General features: G+C 36.3%; 1 protein-coding gene across 1 annotated transcript in view; it reads right to left on the bottom strand.

Annotated features, from left to right (window-relative positions):
* Positions 1–24733, bottom strand: part of PLD5 (phospholipase D family member 5) — a 409901-nt gene that overhangs the window by 372715 nt on the left and 12453 nt on the right. The window lies entirely within an intron of this gene.

Raw genomic sequence — 24733 nt, forward strand, 5'->3', positions numbered from 1 at the left:
TCTCCTGTATTGTGAGATAGGTTTTCCTATCAAAGTGAGTGTGCATTTTATACTTTCCTTTAGTGGAATGTGATGAGAGTAGACCTCATGTTTTTCTCTCGCCTCCCCTCTTTATCCCTCCACTAATGAGTCTTTTGCTTGCCTCTTTTATGAGAGATAATTTGCCCCATTTCATTTCTCCCTTTCTCCTCCCAATATTTCTCTCTCACTGCTTGATTTCATTTTTTTTTTAAGATATGATCCCATCCTCTTCAATTCACTCTGTGCACTCTGTCTCTATGTATGTGTGCATGTGTGCATGTGTGTGTGTGTACTCCCACCCAGTACCCAGATACTGAAATGTTTCAAGAGTTACAAATATTGTCTTTCCATGTAGGAATGTAAACAGTTCAACTTTAGTAGGTCCCTTATGACTTCTCTTTGCTGTTTACCTTTTCATGCTTCTCTTCATTCTTGTGTTTGAAAGTCAAATTTTCTTTTCAGCTCTGGTCTTTTCATCAAGAAAATTTGAAAATCCTCTATTTCATTGAAAGACCAGTTTTTCCCCTGAAGTATTATACTCAGTTTTGCTGGGTAGGTGATTCTTGGTTTTAGTCCTAGTTCCTTTGACTTCTGGACTATCCTATTCCATGCCCTTTGATCCCTTAATGTAGAGGCTGCTAGATCTTGTGTTATCCTGATTGTATTTCCACAATACTTGAATTGTTTCTTTCTAGTTGCTTGCAATATTTTCTCCTTGACCTGGGAATTCTGGAATTTGGCCACAATGTTCCTAGGAGTTTATCTTTTTGGATCTCTTTCAGGCAGTGTTCTGTGGATTCCTTGAATATTTATTTTGCCCTCTTGTTCTAGAATCTCAGGGCAGTTTTCCTTGATAATTTCATGGAAGATGATGTCTAGGCTCTTCTTTTGATCATGGTTTTCAGGTAGTCCCAGAATTTTTACATTGTCTCTCCTGAATCTATTTTCCGGTCAGTTGTTTTTCCAATGAGATATTTCACATTATCTTCCATTTTTCGAATCTTCTCGCTATGTTCTGTGATATCTTGCTTTCTCACAAAGTCCTTAGCGTCCATCTGTGCCATTCTAGTTTTGAAAGAACTATTTTCTTCAGTGAGCTTTTGAATCTCCTTTTCCATTTGGCTAATTCTGCTTTTGAAAGCATTCTTCTCCTCATTGGCTTTTTGAACCTCTTTTGCCAATTGAGTTAGGCTAGTTTTCAAGGTGTTAATTTCTTCAACATTTTTTTGGGTCTCCTTTAGCAGGGAGCTGATCTGCTTTTCATGCTTTTCTTTCATTTCTCTCATTTCTCTTCCCAGTTTTTCCTCCACCTCTCTAACTTGATTTTCAAAATTCTTTTTGAGCTCTTCCATGGCCTTAGCCCATTGGGTGGGCTGGGACACAGAAGCCTTGATTTCTGTGTCTTTGCCTGATAGTAAGCATTGTTCTTCCTCATCAGAAAGGAAGGGAGGAAATGTCTGTTCTCCAAGAAAGTAGCCTTCAATAGTCTTATTTCTTTTCCCTTTTCTGGGCATTTTCCCCAGCCAGTGACTTGACCTCTGAATATTCTCCTCACACCCACCTCACCTCCTGGTCCTCCCAGCCAGCGTTTGGGGACTGAGATTCAAATGCTGCTTCCAGCCTTAGGGCTTTTGGCGGGGGCAGGGCTGCTATTCAGTGTGAGAATTAAGTTCAGGTGGTCAGGGCGGGGCAGGGCCGCCTCTCAGGCTCAGTTCCCTCAGGGGGTTTATGCACAGACCTTCCACAATGGATCCAGGCTCCTGCCTGCTTGGGGAGCCCTGGTCTGCCGCTGCCTCTCAGCGTCTACCTCCCGGGGGGGGGGGGCCTGAATCATGGGGGCACCCCACTCCCCTCTCGACCCGCCAAAGAGACTCTCTCACTGACCCCCATCACCTGTGGGCGGAGGGACTTGTGCGGCCGCTGGAGATCCCATCCCTGAAGCTTCCTCGGGTCTGTTTCTCTTGGTGCTGTGGCCGCAGCAGGTCTGGGCTGGGCTGGGCTCCGAGTCTGCAGCGCGACAGACCTTTTGCGAGAGGTTTGCAGGTCCCTCTGTGGGTGGAGGGACCCGCGTGGCCGCTGGAGATCCCATCCCCGAAGCCCGCTCGGATCTTTTCCTCTCGGTGCCGCGGCCGCTGCAGGGCTGCCCTCTGCTCCCAGTCCCGGTGTCCAGTCCACAGCGCAAAGGACCCCCCGCGAGAGGTTTGCAAGTCTCTCCGGAACAGAAATCTCCCTCGCTCCAATATTCCGTGGCCTCTGGATGCAGAATTCACCGTGAGTTGCTCCCCTGTAGCTGATCTGTGGGTTGTGGGTTCGGAGCTATGTGTATGTGCGTCTTTCTACTCTGCCATCTTGGCTCCGCCCCCCCCCCATTCTGTTTTTAAGGTGTTTTATTTCAGTATATTTTTGTGCCTCTTTTATTAAGCTGTTAATTCTCCTCTCATAATTGTATATTATCACTCTCATTTCCTTTTCCAGTTTTTCCTCTACCACTCATCTCTTTCTTAATGCTTCAAACTATTCTTATTAGATTTGTGTCCAATTAGCATTTTTTCTTTGAGACTTTGTAGCTATTTTCACATTGTTGTCTTCTTTTGAGTTTCTGTCTTGGTGTTCTCTACCACTGTAGTAACTTTTTATGGTCAAGTTCTTTGTTGTTTGCTCATTTTTCCAACCTATTTCTTGACTTTAAACTTTATGTTTAAGTTGAACTATGCTCACCTGGGGTTCAGGAAGCATTGCCGTGAGTTATTTCTGGGGATCTGCATCTTTTTGGAGCTTCCAAGGTAGTGTGATCTATAGAAATGTCTGGTTACTATTCTTCTGATCTGTGTTCTGGTCTTTACCCAGGAAGGGACTCTACTTTTCTACAGCTGTAATCATTAATACTTCTCTTTGCTCTGGAACTGTGACTGGATCCCTGCTATATAGCAGCAGCCAGTGCTAATGTTACTTTCTGCTCTGGAATTGTGACCAGGATCCCTCCTCCCTTGTGGCAAATCATAAATGCTCCTTTTCACCCTAGGACTGTGACCTAGAACTTCATATGGGCAAGAGAATTGCCAGTCAGTGCCACCTGCAGCCAGTGTAAGCAATAGTCCCTTGGGATCTCTTTCTGATCTATTGTCTAACCCACTTATCTTCTCTCTGCTGAGAGTGCCTGAAGTTGCTGCTGCCACTGCCACAGCTGCTTCCAAGACCCACTTTTGGTGCTGTCACCATGTGCATCCTGGGCTGGCTCCCACCGTGGTGTCATGGCCTTCTCCTGCCAACCTCCTAAGTTGTCTCTGGCTGGAAAAGTGTCTCACCTTAACTTTTTGTTGTCTCTGCCACTTTGAAATTTTGAGGTATTATTTTAAAATTGTTTGGAGAAGAATGTTGAGAAAGCTCAACCTGGTTCCTGCCTCTACTCCACCATCTTGGTCCATCTAAGTTTCTATAGCTATTATTTTTGCTCATTTTTCTTATCACAAGAGACAGTTCAAACAAAAAGAAACAATTCAAGTAATCATTATACAATTATACCAGACTTCTTCATCCTGGTATCTGAATAACCATGAAAGGTATGCATATCATCCCTGATCATTTGAATTGGAGATTCTCCCTACAAATATTAATTGATTTTCCTTTCAAATAATCACCTAATTATGAATTTCCATCTTTTCCTCAGACTGCTCTTTTATTTCGACAAGGATCATTCCCTGCCTTGCATTGTTAGGGGATAACTCGTCACAGTCAGGAATAGCCTCTGCCTTCACTGTTGTTGCACTTTTAACCTTCTTCTATTCACCACCATTGCCTAATGCAGTGTCTCTCTCTTGGTTCCTTCTCACTTCTGTCATGAGAAAAAAAGTTCTAAGACTGACTTCATTTCTAGATCTTAACCTCCAGCAAACTTCTGTGTACTTTCTCTTCCATACTTCAGAGATTGGTGATTCTGTCCCTTATATGCTGCTTTTCACATGGGTTAGAAGAACCTTTTACTTTACTCCATTTCATATTCTAGCTTTGCTCTAGTTACCTGCAACTGCTATTTTTAGCTCCTTAGAGAGTCATCTTACCTTATCTTCTCATTTGCTACATTCCTGAGAAGAGATGGGAACATTTTAAAGATGAGATAATGACATAGAGAGGTTAAGGTGATTGCTCAAGCCACACATTCCAGCCTTTAAACAGCAACAGATAAGGTATTATGCCCAGGATTCTCCACATGAAAACACACCATCGATTTTGTCCCCCAAATGTTAATTCCTCTAAGACAGGTACTATACCTTTTATTTCCTAAATGATCATACTCCTCCTAAACACCATCAGTATCCCCATATTATACGAGGAATATGCCAGTTACTAGAAAAATCTTGCCAAAATTATAAACCAAGTCATTAGGTCTTAGTTTGGTATGTCCAGTTTGGGGACCTGATTTGCACATTTGCTCCTTTGGAAGGAATGTATCATGAAAAATTTGGATCTTGCCAAGATTCCGAGATACCTAAATGCCGCCATAAGATAATGATGGGCTATACCCAATAGCATCCTGGATGAGAATATACAAACTCAAAGGAACCAAAAGAGTCTATAAGCTTGTGCCATGTGCAAAGACACAGTAGAAAGGGACTGAGGGAACAGATGGTAGCGTAACATCATTTGTACAGCTTTGTCTACTCAATACAACTCTAGAGAATTCTGAACTAGCTTCTTAGAAAAGCATTTCCTTGAAATAACAATGCAATACTATAGTTTTTATGAAGAAAGAGAGAAAAGAAACAAAATGATAAGAAAGGAAAAGGGAATTGTCAGGAAGATAACATGGAGCTGTCCAGCCTCTGATAGACATAGGATATCCATAAGAAAACCAAAACAAACAAACAAAAACTCCCAAGGTGTTTTAAAAGTCACAATGAGAAGCAGTTATTGACAGAAATAACTAAGTTACCAAGCTAAAGGAATAATAATCATGAGAATCTCAGAGCTTGAAGGGCTCTCATGTGTAAAGTCCAACTCATGTGTAAAGTCCAACTCATATGTAAAGAAGAATTCTATCTACAACACTGCCTGAAATCATTCATTCAGCTTTTATTTTACCACATCCAGTAAAGGAAAACCTCCATTATCTCCTAGAGCAGCTGTTTCTGGACAGCTCTAATTCTGGGGAAAATTTTCATTATATTAACCTTAAATGGGTGACTCCTCAAGTCCAACCCATTCATTTCTCCTAGTTATGCCCTCTTGGACTAAAAAGAAAAAAAAAATCTAGCACTCACACAGAAGCACTTTAAATAGTTGAAAGTTGTTCTCATCTTCCCTTAGGGTTCACTTCTCCAAGCTCCTTCTTCTCCATAGTTCCTTCAACCTATCTTCATATTGCATGAACTTGAAGGCCTTTCCCAACCTAGTTGCCCTCTTCAAGCTACTCTCTAGCTTATCAATGTTTTTCTCTAAGGTAGTGTCCAGAGCTGAAACCAATATTTCACATGTTGACTGACTAATGAAGAGAATAGCAACCTTGTCAGTCCCTTAGTCCTAGAAATAATCCATTTCACATATACTCTAAGATATTATTTGCTTCTCAACTACAATTTTGTAATAGTGTCTCATAGTGAATTTGTAATCCACTAAAACATTTAGTTTTTTTAGATGAATTGATGTTTATCCATGCCCAGCCTTTTGTGATAGATTGATTTTTGAACCTAAGTAAAAGACTTTACATTTATCCCTATTACATTTTTCCTTAGTAGATTCAACCCATTCTAGTTGGTAAAGTTTTTTTTCTGAACACAGACACAATATCCATCCTAGCTTTGTGTCATATGGGGATTTGATAAGCATATCATCTATATCTTTATCTAAGTTATTGATTAAAAATAACAGCACAAGGTCAAACACAAGATTTCTGGGCCACAACTAGAGACTTGCTTCCAAGGTGATACTGAACTATTAATGAATCAGCTTTGAGTCTTGATTTTCAGCCAGTGATGAATCAATTTGACTGTTTATATTATCCACAAGAAAAGCATAGGGGATTCTTCAAAAAACTTGTATAAGATCTAGGTTAAAACAAATAAAACTAAAACAAAGATGTATTTCTCCCGATGTTGTTCAGCATAATTCTAAAAATGCTAGCCAAATCATTAAGAGTGGAGAACAAAATAAAAGGCATATGCATAGAAAAAGAGGAGGCAGAATTATCTTTTTTTATTATATAATGTAAGATCCCCAGGGAATCAGAAAAGAAATGAATTGAGGTAAATAAGAGCTCAAATTAGGTAACATGAAAGATAATAAATCCCACCAAATCATCTGTATTCCTAAACAGTACTAAAAAAAAGAAAGAAGATAAAATTTATTTAGAATAACTACAAAATACAGTTTACTTATATGAGACAAATAAAATTTGTAAAAAAAAATCTACAAAATTCTCTTTACAGAAAAAAGGGAAAAGAATGATTGGACAGAGATGTATTTCTCATGATGGCTGGGCTATGTCAATAAAATAAAAAATGATAACACTACTCAAAATAATTAAAAATTTAGTACTGCACCAAATTATTGAAGAGGGATACTTTTTTGAATAGACAAGGTAATAAAATTCATATGCCAGAAAAGGAGGTGTAGAATATCAAGGAAATCATCAGAAAAGGCACAAATGAAAGGATCATAGCATTTTTAGACTTCAAACTATGTTAAAAACAGAAAACATTAAAACTATTTTATATAAGTTAAAAAGTAGAAAACTAGATCATTAGAATAAACTAGAATCAAAAACAGAAGCAATAAACAATACTATTTCTTTAATATCCCCAATGGCCTAAATTATTTGGCGAAAGACTATCTCTGTCTTTGTCTCTCTCTGTCTCTGTTTTTGTCTCTCTCTGTCTCTCTCTTTCAGAAAGCAGCTTGGTAGAGAGCAGAGATTTAGACCAACATTTGACACATATGTAAACACCAAATGGGAACTACCACATACAAGGTCACACTATTAAAAACAAAACACATAGAATGAGACCAAATATCCTTTACAAACATAGTGGAGGAATTTTGTTTTTCAACAAAGAAGGGATAGATGAAAGAATAAAAGGTAAAAGAGACAAATTTGATTACCTAAAATTAAAAAATTTTCCATGAATAAAATCAGTGATAGTGGAATTAAAAGAAAAGTAGTAAAGTGGGAATATATTCACATCATATTTCCAAAAATACAGGGAATCAACCAATTTATAACCAAAAACCTTTCTCCCAATAGATATATAGTTAAAGGTTGAAAAAGTGTTTTTTTTAATTGGAAGCTATAAACTTCCACATGAAAATGTCTATGGATGATTAATAACAGGATAATTACAAATTAAAGTAACTGTGAGTCCTCCCTTCACACCATGAGAGTTGGTTAAGATGAAAAAAGAAGGGAATAGTTATTGTTGGAAGAACTATGGGAACACAGGTTCACTGATGCACTGTAGGTGGAACTATGAAATGATTGAACCATTACAGAATTCAATTTTTAATTATGCAGGAAAGATTACTAAACTATCTTTAATCTCTGACCTAGAAATCCCACTGTCAGTCATATAATCCCATGAAATGAAAGTCAGGTCCAATTTAGTCTGAAATATACATAGCAACCTCCGTTGTGGTTTCAAAGAATTAAAAATAAAATAGGGTGGATCAATGGGTGACAGCTGAAAGAATACTGAATATAATGGAGTAATGCATGATAAAAATGACAAATGTGTAATTCAGATGAATATAAGGAGATGCACATGAAATAATTAATAGCAACATAAGTAGATGCACAATTCTAATATATACAACTCTCAGATGCAAATGTTGTTGCTTAATTGTTTTCCTTTTTTCAAAAGGGAGCCATATAGAGGGGAAAGCAGGAGGGGATTGCAATGTAAAGACAAATGCATTAATAAGCATATTCTTAAAATAAATAAAACTGATTAATTGTAGCCATGTAACATATATATATGCACATGACATATTAAGGATTAATTTTAGTTGGTAAAAAGAAAAGAATCAAATAACTTATAGGACTACTGTTTTAGGTATATTAGACAATAAAGGAAATAGTATTAGTCTAATGATTTATTTTTTTAAAACTCTGTATACTCTATTATGTGGTTTATTTAACATTCTAAAAATAAAGCTATAAGTTATAAATCAGTAAATGTTAACAGAACAGTAAAAGCCTAGGGATACTAAGGTAAGACAACCATAGAAGGAACTCTGCATAAGCATTCACCTAAAATAAGAAAATTTTATTTCAGAGAAATGAAAGTCAATAATGATGAAACTTTTATATAGCAATTCAATAGGAAGCAGAGGAACACTCAAAGAAGTAATGATAACTTTTCAGCTGTGACAATTAATATCATTGACCTCCTTAATAATATAACTATCAGTCTTTTTAATAGGCATTTTTCTAATATAGCATTTTTCTTGCTCTATTACTAATATTATTCAATTTGGCAAAGAGAACAATTAGAACAAATCATGGCCACCTTTACAGTCATTGTAAATCACTAAAATGGCTCTTCTGATCCAGTGCAGAATGTCAATTGAACATATAAACCAAATTCCACAAAATGCCCCATAGAGACAGACTTTCTATTCACTGTAACAATCTAAAACAGTCATCTGACCTTCGGAATCTTATACACAAGTCCCCAATTGGGGTTCATTCTCAATGACTATTGCTGCCTTCCTGAAAAAGAGATTCAGAAGCCTACAGTAGTCACAAATTAAGCATAGAATTGGAAAAATCCTATTCTCTGGCATGCATGAGATCAGCTAACTATACGATCTTTTCTTGATGAAACAGTTGTGACTCTTTGTGTTCATTACTTTGTATATACATATTTACCAGCGAATTCTTTAATAATATGCTATAGAATTTTCCCAGGAATAAGAAAAAATTAAATGGAGTTCAAAGACTCCAGTCTCTTCTATTTTTTTTTTTGAAAATTGAGATATCATTTGACCTTCAATCTTGCAAAATTTCTCCCTTCATCTGAGATTTTTCCAAGATTATTGTCAGTCCTTCAGCAATCAGGGCCTTCAATAGTCATCTAGGTGACCTGATGGATAAGAGCACTGGACCTAGAGTCAGGAAGACTTAACTTAATAACTGTGTGGTCCTGGGCAAATCATTTCATCTGATAGGGATAATAATAGTAACTGCCTTCGGTTTGTTTGTTTTTTTTTTGTGAGGAGAAAAGGAGACAATATTTGTAAAGTATTTAGCAAACCTTAAGGTGACATATAAATGGTAACTACTATTATTAGCTAGCTATTAGCCAAGATATCAGCCTTCCAACTCTTCAAAAACATTTCTTAAGAAGCTACTGTTTGCAAGGTGCTAGGGATACAAGTTTTCCTTTTTTGTGTCCCATGGACCCTTTGGGCAATCTGGTGAAAACTATAGAATCTGTCTCAGAATAATGTTCTTAAATGCATAAAATAAAATAGGTGAGATTACAAAGGAAACTAATAATAACGAAATATAGTTATTGAAATATTTTTTTTTAAGTTCACTGACTTGAGGTTAAGAAGCACTGAACTAGGGGCATATACCATGCATATAAGGGAGTATACAGAAAGTAATATCAAATAACTTCAAGAAAGAGAGGGCACCAATAATTGGAAGGATCAAGACAGGCCATATATAAGAGTTATGCTTTTAAGGAAGGCAAGAATTCTAGAAGTGGAGATGAAGAGGCATAAATTTCAATCACAGGGGTCACAAAATTTGATAGTGGCAGGAAGATCAGTATGATTAAATTCTGTCTTTTCTACTTGCTCCTTGTTTATCATGGGTAAGTCTCTCAGTTATGGAAAGTGGATGTTGAACATTCCAACATAAGTCCTATGAACTTATGATCCCATACAAATATTGTGTCTGGATAAATGAAGTCAATCATTATCATATCATACCTCCATTCCAGGTTTTTTAGCTGATTCATGAACTCTTTGTCTAACTCCTAATTCTGTCCAAGTAGTATCTTCTAATGACAATATGGCTTCTGTTTCTACATTCCTTGATTTTGATCAAAATCTCTCTGCCATACTTTTCTGGTTCCTGAATTTTCTCATATAAATATATCCCCTCATTATAAAATTCCATGAGAGGCAACATGGCATGCTAGCTAGAAAGCTGGTCTTAGAGCTAGGAACACCTAGGTTCAGGTTCTGCTGCTAACACATACTTACTATGGGACTCTGGACAAGTCCCAACTTCTCAGTACTCTGGTCAGCTCTCTAAGATTATAAATTAAAGGGAAGGTACCAACCTGTGCTAATAGAGGGCAATTTCCTCATCTTGGAGTTCTCTATATCAAAGAAATGCTCAATGTAACACCACCTGTACACCTTTTACCTATTCTGTACTTTTTAAATGACGTATATGTTTTGGAATCATATTCAAGTGATGGGACTCATTCCACCAAGTCTCAGTGGTAACTTTGAAGTCAAATGTGTCTTACTATAACAGTTCACCTTGTCAGCTATTGTCAACAATTTCTGTTCATCTGAAGTCATGAGTTTTGTGGTTAGTTTCCTTTCTTTGATTTTGTATCCTTTGAGTTTCTGGGCATTTCTTCTCCTGTTATTCTCCCTATATTGCAGGTTTCCTCTATAGTACCCAGTTTGGTAGCTATACACAGGCAGTTTTCTTCTTCCCCTTCCTTTTTAAAAGCACTTTTATTTAGGTTTGCAAGATTCCCGGAAAATATGTTCTTCCTAGCCCTTTTTAGGTGCACTCTGTCCCTGGCCAGTTTCAGTTAGTATTTACGCAGTTGTTTATAGCCAACAAAGCACCTTCCTTACATTAGTTCCATAAATTAGGATAAATATTATTGTAATGTGAACAGGCATGTGGTGAGTCATCTTATTAATTGATTACTAGTGACTGGATCTGATTCCAAGATAACTGATTGGTGACAGTCAGTTCTTGCTGTATAGGTTCTTGCTGGAAGAGCCATCTTTTCCCCTTGGTTCTACGAAGGCAAGCTGAGACAGGACCTTGCTCTTTTTGTGCTCTCTATAGTAGTTAAGGAATTAAAACCATGCCACCTGGCTGGGATGAAATAAGATAGGGTGCAGTTAGGGCTACAGATATGGACCTTATCAACTCTGTTATTATTGTGGGTTGTTTTTGATAATCTAAGTTTGAGAATAAGTGGGTAGTGTTTATCCAGTAATCCCCCCAAAATAATTTTACTATCTTGGGGTGTCTCATGTGATATTTGAGTGCTTTATACTTCTTTATGTGTTCTTGGCTTCTCAAGAATGCCTTGCATCTTACACGTTTTTGGTAGGTTGTCCCATTCTCAACACTCATTGTACATTAAATGAATATGCAGCAGTTGGGCAACATTATAACCTACATTTGGAGAAACATAGACATGATAAACTTTTTCAGGAGACTTACCCAAAATATCAATGGGTGGTAAGAACCAATGAGAGAAAGTGGCCCTCTCTGGGTAAGCACTTAGAATCAAATATAATACAAATTAGCCCACAGTGGTGCCCTAGGTCATGAAATCTGTCATTTTCTCCATTTTACAGAAGAGAAAAGTGGGGCTAAGAGAAATGAAGTGACTTTTCTTAGACTATAGAGTTATTTGTATACCAGGGACAAACAATTAAGTTTTGGGGATTCTAAATCTAGTGATCAGTTTAGTGGATGGAGTTCTGGCCCTGAAGTCAGGAGAACCCGATCAAATCCAGCATCAGACATTTACTAGCTGTGTGACCATGGACAAGTCATTTAACTCTGTTTGCCTCAGTTCCTCATCTGCAAAATGAGCTGGAGAAGGAAACAGAAAACTGTTCCAATATCTTTGCCAAGAAAATCCTAAATGGGGTGATGGAGAGCTGGACAAGACTGAAATGACTCAACAACAGTAAATGCTTGTTGACTGATTGCCCTCTCTAATACAACTAAACTACTTGAATCGCCTTTGAAAGGAAAGGAAATCAACATACGTTGTTTCCTTAATATCAACAATTTTGCACACTCCCTAGAGTATGATCAGGAGAAAAGGAGTCACAGACATAGAGCTAATGGATTCAAATGGGAAAACTGTAGTAATGTTGACACCTATTTCGAACAACAGAGTGTCATTGATTTTTCTAAACAGAGAAATCATATAAGCTATAAAATACCTGGAAAGTTTCAAAAGGGTTGAACTCAAAATCAGATATAATAATAAGAAAATAAAAGGATAATAATAAAAGAATAAGAGGAGCTATAAATAATATCCAGTAAGAAAAATTGTCAAGGACCCAGAAGTTACTCTAAAGATAGAGGAGAAAGTAATTCAAAGCACTCAAATAATATTGCTCTTTTAAATCATTTTCAAATGGTCAAGCATTAAGCACATAGTAGGTGCTCAATAAAATATGCTATATAGTTCAACATTATGCAAGAGAAAAATGTTCCAAGATTTAAATGGTTAAAAAGACTGTCATGTGGAGTTTCCAAGAAGTGCTTTCTTGCTTCTAACATTGAATTGTTTTACCAAAAGAAATCATTCGTCATTTGGAGTTAGGTATCATAACTCTTAAATCACCAATGTGTTATTCATTTAACTTCAAATTATTAGAAATGGCAAAAGTTCTTCATGGTAATATTAATATGCCCATGTCACATACATGTCTACATTTCATACAAATCATAATGGCATTATCAGACTCCTTAGGGTACTTTAATTTGTATCTTGTGAAATTCAAGTGAATTAACATTACCAGAAGAGGTTTAACTTTCACATTTGGTAATGTTTGGGGTTTAATTTACTATAGTAACATAATACTGCTTGGTGGAAATATAATTTACATGGCAATAAAGAAAAATTAGGGCCAATTCTTACTTTCAAATGCTCCATTTTGGATTTTTAGAATTTTTTTTAATTAATTTTTTGCAATTTATATTGATATGGAAACTCAAGGAGCTCTTTCTTTAGCATCTCTGTAAGTGGGACCATTTTCCAAACTACATTAAGCAAATCGAACACAGGATTACATTCTCACTAGCAAATCTTTCATAATGGTGGAAAAAAGCAATAGGGAAAATATGACTCTTTTTTCTTGAAATTATAGAAGAAAGCAAAACCTGTCATCTCTTTTCTGTTTGTATTTTCCCTGCCTATACGATAACAGCCATTTTAAAGAAAATGTTACTCCACAAAATTTGTCTGCTAGATGGTATACTCTAAGAACACAGAGTGTTCTTACTCTATAATCTCTATTCTGTATCTCCCCAATATCTAATTAAGTATTGTGTTGAATGAATGAAGTCAAGTCACCCTCAGTACATACTGATTGACCTCTAGTCCATACAGAGAAAAAAATAATTTTCCCTACTTCATCATTAGTTAAGGCTTTTTTTTTCACTTCTAAGCCTTATCAAGTATTATTGGAGTATATTCTTGAAGCTCTGGAGGGCAGCTAGGTGACAATGGATAGAGTGATGGGTCTAGAGTCAGGAAGATTCATCTTCCTGAGTTAAACTTGCTGAGAAACTATGTGACCCTGAGCAAGTCATTTAATCCTTTTTCCCTCAGTTTCCTCATATGTAAAATATAGTGGAGAACATAACAGCAAACCCCTCAAGTATCTTTGCCAAGAAAATCCCAAATGGTGTCATAAAGAGTTGGACACAAATAAAAAACAACTGAACAACAATTCTTAAATTATTTTTCTTACACTCACGTATATCCTTTTCTCTTTGCACTTTTTCCAATTTCACTGAGATTATTAGTAATAAAAACTAGTTTAAAATTTAAAGTGCTTTATAACCCTCATTTTATCTTTTAATTCAACACAAAACTAAACGTGATTGTGGGCAAAACATGTCTACATCAAACTCATACACAAAAATTGCAAAACATACTTTCATTTGCTTTTTTCTTCTTGTTTTTTTCTTGTTGTTTCCCTTCATGTTTTGTCTCCTCTTAATCCAAATAATTTTAAAACTTTTTACAACCTTCTAGAGTGAAAATTCACCCGGGGAGATTTTCCTTTCCTTCTCAATATAACCAATAATTACTTTCCACTAACTGTGAGGAGCTGTATCATGAAAATAGAAATGAGAGAAGTCCCAAATCACTTGTATTTATTTTTATGATGTTTTTGTACTTTTTAAGAAATATGGTCATCAACCATCTGAAAAAAAATTCATATTGCTTCGAAGTAATGAAATCTGACTTGGGACAACTAATATGTTGTTCAGTTTTCTTATGGTTAGTCCTCTGCTTTATTTCTCTTTGTTACCCATTCCTAGATGGGAAGTATTACTTCTCAGATGCAGAAAAGCAGAGTAAGCCTCCCTTCCATCCTCTAAAACAATTTTATTTCAGCCTCAAATGTTCCCTAGTGAGTGCAGAAGGGATTGGAGAATGTCATTAGATGTTAGCCTTAATTATTATTAATAATACTAATATTAGTAGGAGTTGATACTCACAATGACACTTTAAGGTTCACCAAGTCCTTTAGAAATGAAAATGATATTGCAGGGCTCTCCCTATCATCCACATATAGACAGATAGATAGATAGATAAGTAGACAGACAGATAGATAAATAGACAGATAGATAGACAGACAGAGAGATAGACATATAGATAAATAGACAGACAGACAGACAGACAGATAGATAGATAGATAGATAGATAGATAGATAGATAGATAGATAGATAGATAGATAGATAGATATGTCTGAAGGTTCCATCCAAGAGTAAACAACCCTCAAGATAATAAAAACAAAAGATGCAACAAAGCTGAGCAACTGTCAAAGCAAACAAACAAATATGAAAGCAAGAGTAGCCAAGAAACCACAGAAAGAAAGCGAGCCTTCAGGGTTATAGGATTTGGGAATGAAAGTGGTTTGGGGACAAGTTCTAACTCTTGTTTTACATTTGAGGAAACATGACTTAGCTGAGGCCAGGTATTTAATTAGAATCATTTACAGTGCATTATGACCTGGAACTTTGAGAACTTTGCCAAATGTAATTTTATTTTGCTTTGGTTTTCCCCACATGGCCCTTATTTTTCTTTTTATGTTTTTTCTCTTTTGGAGGCAATGGGGGTTAAACGATCTGCCCAGGATCACACAGTTAATAAGCATCTGAGACTGGATTTGAACTCAGGTTCCCCTGACTCTAGGGCTGGTTGCTTTATCCACTGTGCCACCTAGCTGCCCCAAGGCACTTATTTTTAAACTTACTTTTTCCAAACTTTTCTTCCTTCCTTCCTTCTTCTAATTCACCCTTCTCTTCTTTCAAATCACTTCTTTTCTCCTTTTTTTTTTTTAAATTAGATATTTCTTTATTAAAGGGTTGTCTACCTCTATGGAAATTTTTGTTGAAGTGGTCAACATATTTGGAGAAAATGAAATTCAATTAGTTTACCAATCAAATATTAATTGAAAGCCAACCTATTATTGAGAGCCATGTTCAATAATATTGTTATAACTGCAATTAGATATCAGAGTGGATAGAGCACTGGACCTGAAGTCAGAAAGACTTCTCCAAATTCAACCTCCAATACTTAGTAGCATAGCAGTCTGACCCCAGACAAATCATTTAATCTCTTTTTGCTTCTAATTGGTAAAGTGGGAATATTTCTTTCTACTAGAGAAATACTGTCCTCATGAATTTAAAAGGGCATCTATTCTCTGGATGGTAATTTGCATAATAAAATCTATCAAAGAAGAACAAAACAAGGAGAAATAGTTTAAAATTGTCATAGGGGAAGTTTATATAAAGACATGTGGAAAAGCTTCCAGATAATAAGGGCATAATGCAAAAGCAGACTTCAAGATTTTCTTTTCTGTACATACATATAATCAGAATGTTCTTTGTGCTTTCTAGCATCATCTTAGCACAATTTCTTTGAGCCCTGTGATTTTAAACAGTGGGTCTAAGGTACAAACTTGATTTCTTGACTTACAAACACTAAAATAGTCAAGTTTAAAATTAGAAAATAAGGAAATAAACAAAACTAGCTAAGAAAGGTGAAAGTTGAGAGTCAAGAATAAGAAAATTCACATCCACACATTAATAAAACATGTACACCTGGTAGAGAAAATTCCTATTTTCTCCATCCTTCCACTTTCAACATATCTAAGAATGATGTAACAATAAAAGCAATGAAAACTTGAAAAGTAGGTGTATAAGGTAAATAAAAAAGCTAAAGAAAAGTTTCAATTTTAAGAATAACCTCACTCCCCCCAAAAAAGTCATTGCTATAAAATCTCAGACAGTATAATAATCTCATTATTCTTTCTCAAGGGATCACTCCTTGTCTTGTGATATATTACAAGAAAACAAAACAAAACAAAACAAAAACACTGTAATCAATCCCAGATTTAAGTTCTAAGTGAGCTTTATATATTATAGAGTTTCATTACATTTCATACCTAGTTGAGGACACATCTTAAAAGGTCATTGCAGTACTTGTTCCTATATTACAAATATTCTCCTTTAATAGGCTAAAGATGTCTTCTTGTTATACATGAAAAAATTAATGGTAATCAAGAATAAATCCATACATGCTTTTCTGGGAACTAAGAAATCTGCCATTAAGCTACTGCTGTCTCTTACGAATTCCTAGAAATGTCATCATCTAATAAATACTATGTTAGCGCTATAGCTAGGTGGCAGATTGGATAGAGCACTGGGCCTGGAGTTAGAAAGTCCCAAGTTCAAATTCTCAGATACTAGCTGTGTGAGTCTGGGCAAATCACTTAACCCTCAGTGTTCTCATCTGTATAATCAGCTGGAGAAGGAAATGGCAAACCACTCCAGTATCCTTGCCAAGAAAACCCCAAATGGGGTCATGAAGAGTCAGAAAGGACTGAAAAATGACTGAACTGAAGCACTGTAGCACATTATTTGACCCCAGTCAACCACCCTAACTACACAGTAAGATTAGTAGTTGGGGGATTTTTTATCTCTGGGCATAGTTTCCTTCAAAAGCCAAGATGCTGATTCTGGTTTAGAAGGATTAGTCAAAATGTTACAGGGAATTTATTATTGCTGAAAGAAGAAAAAAAAGCCTTTTAGCCCTTAAGAAACCTCATATATTTCTAAAGATGCAATATTAGTGAAAGCAATGAGATGTTGTTAAAATAATGATATGAGAGTTGAGTTATACAGTTGAGTTCTCATCAGCTGTACTAACTAGCTGTGACCCTGAACAAATCAAAGTTTCTCAGTTTCTCATCTCTAAAATTAAAGGGCCAAATAGGACTGGAGGATCTCAAAGGTCCCTTCAGTCTTCAAATCCCTATGATTCCATGACCATAGAAATGAAAAAGACTCTGTCCTTGTTTCAATGACAATCCATTAAATACAAAGACAGCAACATTCACTTTAAACAGTAAATTATTTATGTGGCTGTCCATATGCTAATAATTACTTTCCTGAACTGGAAAAAAAAATAAAAAATATATTAAAAAATAATGATTCTCCTTCAGTCTACCTCAAGTTGGACAACCAACTTAAAAATTCTATCTAGCAAGGAAAAGATGAGGTTCTTTTCTCCCAAGAACATTTCCCTTTGATAATTTCGCACAATATGAAACATAATTAAGCATCTACTCTGCCTGGTGTATGAGAGGTTATACTCCTTATAGATTCATTAGCACATACACTGATACCCCTCAGTTTTATCCCAAACCCTTTTTATCTTCATGTTTTTAGTGTAGAAGCATGCAAGCAAAAGACAGTGAAAGAGGTGTTAATCCCAAATACTGCTCTATTAGAGGATAAATTTAATTTAATGCATAGAATCATGTCTACCCATTTCCTTTCTTTCTGCATGAGACCCAACCATTACAATTTCCTTGTGAGTAATTTGATAAATAAAGGATTTTTTCCCATTCTAATCCATTTTTGCAATGTTGGCAGAGGATACTGTCAAACTATAATCACACCCATACTACTCCTTCACAGAGAAGAAAGTGTAATTGGTTTGAATAAAATGAATGACCATAGCCATATGAAGATCACGATACAGATCTGGAGTCTTTGAGAAGCTGTCTCAATTAGAACATGTCCCTTCCACATGAGACTCTTCTTAGACTGTATAATCAATTCCATATCAGACCCTAACTAGAATGTAAAGGAATGTGGCTTTTTCATTTGATTCAGTGCCAAGCATCAGTGTTATAATGAGGGTAGAATGATAAGGCTTTTCCCCCAGGGTACCAAATTTAGAAGGTGCCAAATTTAGAGGGTGGTGAAAATACTTCGAGGCCTTCAGTGTCAGAGAAATAACAGAGCTTAGCATTTAGTTAACAAGGAAAATTAGTTAAAAGAGGAACCTAACAGATGATGAGCCAGGTATGCATCTCCCTTTCCCCATTCTGCCTCCTCATGTCTCTTGCCTCCCCAGGCTACAGAAAATCCCCTGATTTTCTTGGGTCTCTGTTTGAGGCCACAACACCCCTTTAGTGAGGTCAGGTTTCTCAACACTTATACCAGGATTGATGTTCAATGCTTGCCAGAAACAAAAATAACAAAGAAGAAGAAGAAAAATACCCTAGCTATGGTTCTGTTAAATAAAGTGGTCTGGGTATAGTAGATTGTTTGTTGAATTGAATTAACCAAATTTATATCAAAGGAAGTGTGGTATAATGGATAGAGCCAATGGATCTGGGGCCATTTTATCTAGGTTTCCACCCCACATCTGCTACTTAATTACTACCAGTGTGACTTTAGGCAAGTCTTTGTAAAATCAAGGGGGGATACTAAGGATCATAGGGATACAGAGTGAAACTATTATTGCAGTGGTACAGGAAATGGTATAGGGGATGGGCATTAAACAGTACATAAGGCTTGAAAGAGGCAGCATATATTGATGGTTTTAAAATGGAATATTATCTATACCTTATTTTATTTTTACTTATTTTTAAATGCTTCCCAATTATATTTTAATCTGGTTTGGGCATGTTGCTGGCCATATGAAGCCCACAGCCTAAGGTTGAACACCTCTAGCCTAGAGTAGCACTAAGAGGTTAGGTGACTTGCCCAGGATCACACAGCCAGTGTGTATCAGAGGCAACATTTGAATACTTTCAGGCTCTCAGGATGGCTACCCAATATGGTAGGCAGACTGTTTAGGTATAGGGATTATGGATTTAGATATGAAAGGACCTTAAAGGCCATGAAATCTAACCTCATTTTACATAGGAGAAAACTGAGAAGTAAATTATTACCATAATTGTAATGAATCAACTCTGCTTGTTTCTGACTTAGGTAAATAAAATATTCACCTTACTAATCCAGTAAGACATCTTCGCAATAGCATTAACCTTGTAAGCTTTTACAATTCAATGCAAAAGAAAATGTATTTATACTAATATCATAAGGGAAAAATTCTAATGCAGCAAGATAGGCAATTACCTAAACATAAATTTATACAGGGGGAGAGAAAAGGACATTTATTTATTTATTTTTCATATACATGTATATATATGTTTGTTTATATTTCTTAAGCATCTAGTATATGGCAGACATTGAATTAAGTGTTTTACAGGTATTATCTCATTTGATTCAGATAATGGACACCTTTTGAACAGTATCCCACCAGAAGCACATTGTAAGTATGACATAATTAATAAAATTCATTAGAATTTATATTGAATATGCAAACCACCACCCATGCCCCCAGAGCACTGACACTTCTTCCTCATCATTCATAAAATATCTCAATTTTTTAAAATTTAAATTAGTCAATAAGCATTCAGCACCTACTATGTGTCAGGCGCTACTATGTGCTAAGTATTGGGGATACAAAAAGAGGTAAAGGACAGTTCTTGCCCTCAAGGAGCTCAAACTCTAAGGGGGAGACAATATGCAAATAATCATGTACAAACAAGAAATATACAGGATAATTGGGAAACAATCAATGGGAAGATTTAGCTCTATACCACTGTCTAGGAAGAGGCAAAGACCCACAGAAGAAGAAAAGGTTAAGAACTGGGATTGGAATGGTAAAGATTCATAAACAATTCTCATAAACCATCCTTATAATGGTCACTAGTCTTTTGGCCATTCCTTCTTTTACTTAGTTGATACTATGAGAAAACAGCATCATTGCAATGCTGTTAATCCAGCATTCAGCAATCCACACGAGGATAAGAAGAGTGAGTAGATTAGCTTCCTGAGTTTCCCATTTCGGGAGAGGAGGAGGAATCCCCATAGTCTGAAACGACTTTGAAAAATTCTAAATAGGTTTTGAAAAGGGGTTTGGAAATTGAGACAATAGAGTGGAGTGGAGGGGTGTTTCCAGCACAGTAAATGGAGTTTGTTTGTTCAACAACCATTTTTCTTTCAAAGTACTGAATTAGGTATTATGATAATTCAATCCCTAAATGCATCCCTATCCTCGTGAAATTTACAATGAGGGGATGGTGTAATCTATAAAAATACACAATAAAATATAGTAACTATAAAACGGATTCAAAGGGCAGCATGGAGTGCTGGATAGAGAGGTGATGTGGAATTCAGGAAAATCTGGTGAGAAGTCCTATCTCTGACAAATGCTGTCTATCTGACTCTAGACATGACACAACTTCTAAGTGTCTCAGGCATCTCTTTAAGACTGTAAGTTCTAAGGAGATACCAACCTTCATTGCTAGAGAAAGTTCTTCATCTCCATAACAATGAAATCAAAATCTTTTTTTAAAGTGCATAATGGAATCAAATAAAACAATTGTGAAGTACTAGAAGAGGTTAGAAGAAGGAAAGATCATTGACAACTCTAGGAATTCAGGGAAGACTTTCTGACAGGGGTCATTTGAGATGGGTCTCAAAGGCTTGGTGGGATTTCAACAGTTCATTTTTTTAAAAAGTTCATAGTTATGGTTCTACTAAATATAGTATCCTGCATATAGTAGATTGTTTGTTGAGTTGAATTAAATATTCAACCATATTTATACCATATTTAATGGACAAGAAATTCAAGAGCTAGGAAGGACCTCTGAGGTCATCCAGTACAAATTTCTTATTTTACAAATGAGGAACCTGAGGGTCAGAGTAGTTAATATCTCACTGAGATTATACAGGAAGTAAGGAGCAGAGCTGGGATTTGAAATAAAATATTCTGCATCCAATGTACCACACCCAGTACTCTTTTCAATGTACCACGCTACTTGTAAGGTCTATTTTTTAAGGCTAATTCTGCTCTCTCTCCACCTGTGGCACAAAATGGCTGAAAGGATAAGTGCAGGATTAAAAAATGACTTATTCAGCTTTTTCTTTAGAGGCATGTGGATAAGCACTGGTCCAGTGGATAGAGCACTAGGCTTGGAGGCAGGAAGATCTGAATTTAAGTCTAGCCTCAGACACTTATTAGTTGTGTAAGCTTGGGCAAATCACTCAACCTCGGTTTGCCTCAGTTTTCTCAACTGTATAATAAAGAACCTAGCACATAGTACACGATATATAAATGTTTATTCCCTTCCCTTTCAATGCTCTCCTTCCTGTCTCAACCTCCTGTCTTCCCTGCTTTTTTTGAAGATACAGCTAAAATCCTAGTTTCTGCAAGAAGCTTTTCCTGCTTCTATGCTAAAACCTCCCCTCTGAGATTGCCTTCCATCTAACATATGTGTGTACGTATGTGTACACATATATATGTGTGTGTATACATGTGTATGCATATAGTCATATATTTAGCATATATCTAGTTGTTGGCATGTTGCTCCCCCATTTGAATATGAGCTTCTTGACAAGAGGGATTGTCTTTGGTTTTTTTTTTGTATCCCTTGTGCTTTGCAGAGTGCTACGTGCTAAGTGTTTAATAAATGATGCTGTCCATCCTTCTTCTCAGAGGACCAATGATATTAGGAGACTGATATCCTAAGACTGATTGCAGCTGAGAAAGACCTTAAAGTTTATCTAGTCCAGTATTCTCAGTTTACTGATGAGAAAGATGAGGCACTGAGATTTTAAATGACTTGTCCAAGATTGCACAAGTCCTAAACAGCAGAGCCTCAATTCTAACTCAGAGCCTATGACTCCAAGCTAAGAGAGACCTTCTACCAATTGTCAAAAGACTTCTTTAATCCTCATTCTACTTTATATGGACAAAGGGGAACATCCTGATGTGTGCATCCTGTTTCCTCCATATTCCACTTTCATTCAATACATAACATTACTGTGCACCTCCACTTAGTTCCAAAGGAGATGCAGTTGGTCATCGTTATGTTTTGGTAGCATGGCTAAGTAGGAAGACAGGACTGGCAGTTCCTTTTGAGCAAGATGCTGTCTAAGGTCCTAGGTTCTATGATATCGTCAACACTGATGCTGCCTTATGACCTCATCAGTCTCAGAAAAGGGGAAATTATGAACTAAAATCAGAGTGGATTCTTTTCTCATTTTCCATCGACTTCAAAGGCTGCTGCGATTAATTTATGTAGATAATACTTTGCCTGTGGGAGGAGCACAACAAAGAAGGTGTGTAAAATGAGAAAATGTTAGCATAAGCTTTTTCCTGGTATAGCTAAAGGTAGCTAATTCCCTTCTGGGAACTAAAAAAATAAAAATAATACCATAAAAGAAAGGTACAAAATTATGTCTGTGAAAAGACAATCATAATATCTAAAAGAAAGCACATCATAAAAATAGGCTAAATGAATTAAAGCAGTGGTTTTCAAATTTTTTTGTTTCAGGATCCTTTTACATTCTTAAAGAATTTTTATTTATGTGCATTATATCTATTGATATTTACTATATTAGAAATTAAAACATCTTAGTATTATCATGGAAAATAGTTTTCACTTTGTGGATCCTCTGAAAGGGTCTCAGGCAATCTCAGAACTCTCTAGGTCACATTTTCAGAAATACAAAAATAAAGAAATAAATCTAATTCTTTCTAAGGAAATAAATTATATAAAACTACATGATCTACATCCTGCTCTGTCGTAAATTATGGACTATTTTGGACTGGCCATGTTAATTATGCATAGGGGTTCACTGAACTGAAACACTATGAATGTTGCATTTCAAGAAATAGATGCTTTAAGAGACCATCTTATTGGTCAGTTGTTAATATACACTGTTTTGGTCTGTGCATTACTCATGTCATTCCCTTGGGAGCTAAAGTCCAATACTGGAACAAAATGAAACTCTTAAAGGTCATTCAATAGTTAATAAAAGAAGATTTGTTTTTTTCCATAGCAGGGGAATGATGTTGGGCAATAAATGCATAGAAAAGCATTATGAGTTGATTTAACTAAGTAAAACTACCCTGCTTCAAAGTTACCCATGGAATCCACCAGTCAAACATCAGAGAATACCCATAGCTCCTCCTGACTGTTTTGTACTCAGGCCACCAAGAAATGATGCCAACAGCCTGAGTCTTTAGTCTCCTAAGCCAACCAAATGTCAAAAATTGTTCTAATACTTGGAGGAAAAAACCTAACTTGCACAGGGTGAGGGGTAGGGATAACATATTTTTTAATTTATCACTCATACTCCTGAGTGAGAGACCATTTTCCAATTTTGGAATGGATCAGTCAGCATTTATTTCAAAAAAACATGCACTGAGCATCCACTGGATCTCCATTTCTCCTGATGTAGGCTTGAACAGTAATCCCAATGACAGCTGTCAGTAGGGCTTATTTTTTTTTTAACATGTTTACATAAAACAAAGGCAGCTAGTTAGTGCAGTGGATAGAGTGTTGGGCTTGGAGTCAAGAAAACCCGAGTTCAAAGCTGGCCCCAGACATTTATAAGCTGTGTAACTCTCAGCAAGTCTCCTAACCTTGTTTTCCTCAGTTTCCTCATCTGTAAAATGAGCTGGAGAAGGACATAACAAGTCACTCCAGTATCTTTGCCAAGAAAATCCCAAATGGGGTCGCAAAGAGTCAGGAATGACTATAAAATGACTGAACACAGCAATAGCACATAAAAACATAGAATCAAAGCATAGAGATATAAAAGACTTTAGAGGTCACTTAATACAAACTCCTCCTTTTATGTGAGAGGACTGGGGCTCAGAAAGGTTAAGTGATTTTATCCAAGGTCACACACATAGCATCATAGCCTTCATCCCCTAATTCCAAGGCCAGCACATGTTCCACTATGTTGCTACCTTCTCCAAGCCTGTATTACAAATCTCAAAAGGCAGCACTTTTAGTCATGTTTGCAAGTTTTATCATGGATTAAAGCAAGAAGATATAAAAGGATGAAAATAGTTTGGAAACAACCAAGCCAAAAAGTCATAGGAGAAGAAATATAATAATTACGACTGGCAGGTCTTTAAAGGGATTTTAAAGCTGTTTTGACATTCTTTGCTGCCAAATTCTTTAGATTTTTCTGGTCTACACTCTTCAAACAAAGCAAAAGAATGAACAATGAGCAGGTGAATTGAGACAGGGAAGACCATCCATCTGGATCATTCAATATTTTTTATTAACCCTAATTGTTCATCAAATTAATCTGTTTTTTTTTTTTTGGTGGGGATTAAAGGAGGTGAGGTGGGGAATATTGGAGGAACTAGTGGTCTGTGAATTTATCAGTGTATGAAGTTCCTGGTGATGAACTTCTACCAACATAGATGAGCCCCTTCTCTGCAAATTATAACCTTTTCGCTAGGCTGATTGCAGCTAGTGTAGGGCAGAAGTATGACTGAAATGCAGATCCTCCTGATGTCATGGTCATTCTAAGACATTACCCTGCATGGAAACTAAACTTCATTTTTGAAAATTAAA

This window comes from Notamacropus eugenii, chromosome 2 (genome assembly GCF_028372415.1).
Source record: "Notamacropus eugenii isolate mMacEug1 chromosome 2, mMacEug1.pri_v2, whole genome shotgun sequence".
NCBI classification, from domain to species: domain Eukaryota; kingdom Metazoa; phylum Chordata; class Mammalia; order Diprotodontia; family Macropodidae; genus Notamacropus; species Notamacropus eugenii.